The 5,719-nt window shown below is 31.4% G+C and overlaps 1 long non-coding RNA gene across 1 annotated transcript; it reads left to right on the forward strand.

Moving 5' to 3' along the window:
* The first annotated feature begins 2,065 nt into the window (after positions 1-2,065).
* On the forward strand, positions 2,066-2,953 carry LOC111382620. The gene is made up of 2 exons (XR_002700569.1): positions 2,066-2,456; positions 2,749-2,953. It is a non-coding gene; the product is annotated as an uncharacterized LOC111382620 (long non-coding RNA).
* The last annotated feature ends 2,766 nt before the right edge of the window (positions 2,954-5,719 follow it).

A 5,719-nucleotide genomic window follows, 5' to 3' on the forward strand; every position in this document is an offset into this window, starting at 1 on the left:
AAAAAGAAGAAAACATAAAAATATTTGAAGAAACGTCATCACCCGAATCAATCTTCAATCTAATCTTCACTTGACGCGATATTGTTTTCTTGTTCTATCCTTAGTTTCTCTTTCAAAATCTCTCAAAAATATGTAAAAAGGGCTTCCCTTATGATCTGATCGAGTTTTTGTATTTATAGGACCCTAAAAATATTGTTTCCATAAGAGTTTGGGCGGAAAAAGGAAACAACAATTTTACCCTAATGTTGCTTTATGCAACCACATAGAGCAACTCTATGCGGTCGCATAGAGTAAATTTTTGGTGCCTTTTTGTCTTCGGTATGCTACTATGCGACCGCATAGAGGGTAGCACTATGCAGTCTCGTAGTACTACCAACTATGGAATATGTGCGTTTTGGTCCTCCCACTTGCATCCTTCACTTATTGGCATCTTCTCTTTATTCTTTTCATTTCATCATCCCACGATATCGTCAATTGGCAATTGGATTAATCAATTTCTCAATTTGTTCATCGGATCAAATTTTGGATATTTGCACTTTGGTCCCTGAACTTTCACTTTGCGTTATTTTAGTCCTTTTTCACGTTTTTTCCTGAATTTCACCATGGTCATCATTGTTCCCTACAATTCACAAATGTAATGAAATTAAGTTACAATTTAATCATTTTGCTCATTATTCAGTCATGTTTGTGACCTAAATAAGTGTGCAAAAACATACTTATCACCTAACATTTTCATTGATATCATGCAGTTTTGGGTCACGGGTCTTGATTTCACTCTAAAACGAGTCGATAAGACTTGGGACATTTTAGACAACTTATATAAGTTAAACGAGCCAACTTGTTGAATATATTATCTCATAATTAGAATATAATGGAATTTACTTACTTTCGTTCGTAGTTAAATCTAATACAGTTTACTCATGGAACAATAGTATTGGTCATTATCACGTGAACTTATGCCGATACTTGGGACAAATATTATGAAAACTTCCATTTGTTCATTTTCATGTGCATATAAGTGAAAATAAAGTGAAGTGGATACGAAATTAGTGGAAACAACACCCAATCATTTAAAACGGTATCATGACATTTTGGATTATAAGGCCTTGATTTCACTCCAAAACGAGTCGATCATGTCTTGGAACATCATATAAGACTTATAAAATTTAACGAGCTAATTTGTGGAGTATCTTATCTCATAATTGGAATTTGAATTATTTAGCTTTTTAAAAACATCATGTTGTTCTGGATGATGGGGCCTTAATTTCATTACAAAACAAGTCGATCAGACTTATAACATCTTAAAAGACTTGAACAGGTTAAACGAGAAAATTAATTGAATATTTTATCTCATGATTAGAATATAATTGAAATTTACTTACTTTCGTTCGTAATTATGTCTAATTCAGTTTATTCAGGAAGTATTGATCATTATCCTGTGAAGTTTGTATATTTACTCGGGTCCAACTGTAATGAAAACTTCCACTTGTTCATTGTCATGTGCATGCGATTGAAAATAAAGTGAGGTAGATACGAAATTAGTTGAAACAATACCCAATCATTTAAAATGACAGCATGTCATTTTGAATTATGGGATCTCGATTTCACTATAAATTAGTGAAAAATTGTTTACGTTAGTTAAAATGTCATCAAATTGTTTGTAATGACAGTATGTCGTTTTGGATCACGAACACTCAATAGCATTTAAAATATAGTTAAAACTTGTTTTAATTAATTTTTATGTAGAGATACAAAGAAATATAAAGTGACAAAAATATGAAATTAATTAAAACGACATTCAGTCGTTCAAAATGCAATATGCCATTTTTTCGTTGGTTTTAGATTGTGAACGGAAAGTTAGAATCAAAGTGGGGAATTATGTTTGGGGGATCTGGTAAATTTTTGTTTCAGATTGGGATATTTTAAATATTTCAAATGAAGGGTGTATAAGATTTTGAACACATAATAAAATAGATTAAAGGCTAATTAAACAAAAAGTATTGACCATAACCTATTTTATCAAACATTATTGTTGACTGGACTTTTTAAGCAAAGCCCCCTTGAAAATATCATAAAGTGCTTCTTGTGTTTCTTGAACATTCATTCATTTCCTGCCTTGATTTTTCTCCTCTCTCTTTCTAGATTTGAAAATACTTTCTTCCACATTCGGGTTTCATCTTGCAGAAAATTATAGAATTTGATTTTTGAGTAACTTTTTGCACAATTTGAGAGTTAGAAACTGTAGCAATTTTCATTTTGCCTCTTCTCACGTAGTGGGCACCGTTAGATTTTGTTGTTTTCTTCAAATTTCTATCAAATCTATGTCTAATCTTTCACTTTCATCAACTATTCCCCATCGACAAATGTAATCTTCAAATGCGTGTTTTTTCACTGAAAATTTTAGAGATTTATAATCAGTCAGAATGATGATTTATGGACCATTAGCACCTGGTTCGGTCAGTGATTATCTCTTAATTGTAGCAAATTTGTGCTTATTGTATTATCACATTGGTTCTTAATTATTTTAGGTGGATTTTGATTTATATACCCCGCTGATTTTGTACAAGTTGCCTCTTTTTACTATTGTAGTGAAGAACAGTATAGAGGAGCATATTATGTACTTAAATTGTGAATTCATTTTAAAGTTCAGTACTTGAATATTTTATACGAGTTAAAGTTAAGTTGATTTTATGAAACCAATACCTTGATGAGTTAATTTTTATTTCCTTTTCTTTGTGTGAATTGCAGGAGTCATTTTTTCTTGGGATAGTTGCATGGCTGGGATATACTAAGACTATCTGGAGTACAGGGAAAATTCTTCATTGAAACCATGAATCAAAAAGCTATCTAGATCTTTGATTAAATTTGAATCTAAATTGCTAAAGTAATTAAGACAATGTGTGAAACATTGTGTGTGAAGATGTTTTTAAGTGATGTATTATGTTTGCTTGTAGATGCATTTGTTGAATGGTACGAATATTTGGTATTGCAACTGCTTAAATGGCTTATGAAATTAGTTACTAATTTTTATTATTATTATTATTATTATTTTTGAGTTTACGAGACATATAGAGATTTTGTTGAATTTAGTACCGCAGCTGTTTGAATGGCTCATTAAATTAGTTACTATTATTATTATTATTATTATTATTATTATTATTATTATTTTTTTTTTTTTGGAGTTAATGAGACAGAGATTTTGTTGAATTTAATGAGTGTATTTTCTTGTGGGAATTCTACATCTTTCTTTATTGGCCTATTCGAGCAGGTCATGGCATTCTTATCTTTAATGTGAAAGCATCCAATTCATACAGGGAATGTATATTTCGGATATAAGTAGATGAATGACTTTAGTGTCTAAGAAAAATAAAAGACGAAAAGAAGTGTGCATTGACAGTGCTAAATTGGATATCAACGTACAGACGCCGAAGAGAAAATCTCGAAGTTTTGTTCAATTAGAAGGTATATATTTCTAACCAGAAGGGGTTCCACGATTAAATCATCTTGTTCTTTGGGCAATTGAGGAAGCCTTTTTTTTTCCTAGTACACTAAAGTTAAAATGATAGTTGTAGATAAAAATGTCTTTTATCTTTTCATTTATAAGAAGTTGAGGTAGAAATGATCGAAATTAAGCTTGTGTAGCTTAAAAAATTGATAAAAAATTAAATAAAAAATGAACAATTAAATATGATGACGTATTTTTTAAATTCACAACTTTTATCAAAATATAGTAAAATGTTGATTTTTAACTCCACTGAGCAAGGACTAAATTAAGGTGGAAGATTTGATTATAAATACCTATGTTGATGTTGCAGTATCACTTTGAGATCATCACTTCGGCTTAGATGATTAAACTATGTTGAATCTACCAACCCATCACACAAGCAGAATTCCAACTACGGAAGAGAGCAGGATGTTGGCTAAAGATAATATGATACTCAAGTCATGTTCTGTCTGTTTTATTTGGAAAGATGACAAATTTTTTGATAAAAAAGATTTGATATTTACCTTTCTTCCATTTGATAATAGCTTACAAAGAGAATAGAGTAAGTAGAATTGACGAGTGAGACTTTGCCCTGATTCCTCTTCCATTCTAACAGAGCAAGAGCAACTGTTGAATTGCAAGAATCTATTGGCTCGATTATTGGAAATTGAGTTGAAACATTCCTGAAATGCCCAGTAAAAGGACTGATGAAACAAACTTCTGAGGTACCTATCTCAAAATTAAAATTTTCTACATATTTATTATTATTATTATTATTATTATTATTATTATTATTATTATTATTATTATTATTATGTACTTTTAATCACCTTTAATAAACATCTCAATAGGAACACAAGGAAAATAGCTCTATTAAGACAACAACTACACATAGCTAGGGATGACAATCGGGCTTGCCGGCTCGGGCCGCCCGTGGCTCGGCTCGAAAAAAGCTCGAGCTCGCCCTACTCGAGGCTCAGGCTGAGCTCCATTTTTAGGTGCCGGGCAAAGCTCGAGCGGGCCAGTGTGGCTCGTCGACTCGAAGCATATATTTTTTTAAAAAAATTTTAAAAAAATAAAAGGCAGCGTGTTGCTGCCAGAAATATGGCAACAAGGCAGCAACCTGTTGCCATTTTATTTAATAAAAAAAATTTTCAAAACCAAACAAAATCTGAGCTGGCTCGGCTCGAAAGGCCCGAGCCAAAAGCTCGAGTCAAGCCTAATTTTTTTTGCAGAGCTTATGCTCGGCTCAGGCCTAGAAAAAAGCTCGGATATTTTACCCGAGCCCGAGCCTAAGCCTAAAATTTCGACTCGCGAGCCAACTTGACTCGACTCGTTGACATCTCTACACATAGCACATGTTATACATCAAAATTGTAAATAAAGAAGCAATAACCAACAAAGTTCCATATGAAGTCATCTTTGCCCTTGACTCACAACTCTAAAATGAAGAACATCTAGCTACCAAAATCATACAACAAAACACTTCAAAAACATCTTTTCAACTCACAAATGCAAATATTACACCAACAAATAGTTCTCCAATCCAAAGAATGTTTATACATGAAGTTGACAAATATACAAACAAAAAGAAAAATCAGGAGTAACTGTTTGAGGATTTAAAATATGTATTTTAAATCTCTTTTGCATGTTCATGTTCACAGTCTTCCAGACCTGACTTGCAACATCTCTATTTGCCATACTATATATTGTTTATTGTACCTAAAAACATGTTAAAACCAATGTATCCAAGTATAGCTTGTAACAGCTTTGCTTTTTGCTTCGTATTAATACCACCATGTATTTATCTGTGGACACATATTTTATATATTCTAGTGTAGTCTTCATTCAAAACAGGTTTCATTTTTCATTGGAATCCCACAATATGAAATATATATGGTCACAATGAATAAAACATGATTAAAGTAAAGAAATTGAAAAGAGATTAACAGAGGAATCGATGTTTTATTAAAGACAATGTGTGGAAAGAATATAAAAATTCAACAATAAAGATTCCCCTAAACTGAATGAAGAGTCACATATTTATAGGAACGTACCAAATCCTAAAAATATCATAAAATTGAAAATAATATAAAAAATAATGTGAAATAAAGGAAATAATATTTTTCCAATAAAATCACGTGAAAATAAAAAAACAATGTTTTCCAATAAAATCCATCCTAATTTGGGACACAAAATTTAATAATATATGGACATGTAAAAATGAAGTAAGAT

The sequence above is a fragment of the Olea europaea genome, unplaced genomic scaffold, assembly GCF_002742605.1.
Source record: "Olea europaea var. sylvestris unplaced genomic scaffold, O_europaea_v1 scaffold2538, whole genome shotgun sequence".
NCBI classification, from domain to species: Eukaryota; Viridiplantae; Streptophyta; class Magnoliopsida; order Lamiales; family Oleaceae; genus Olea; species Olea europaea.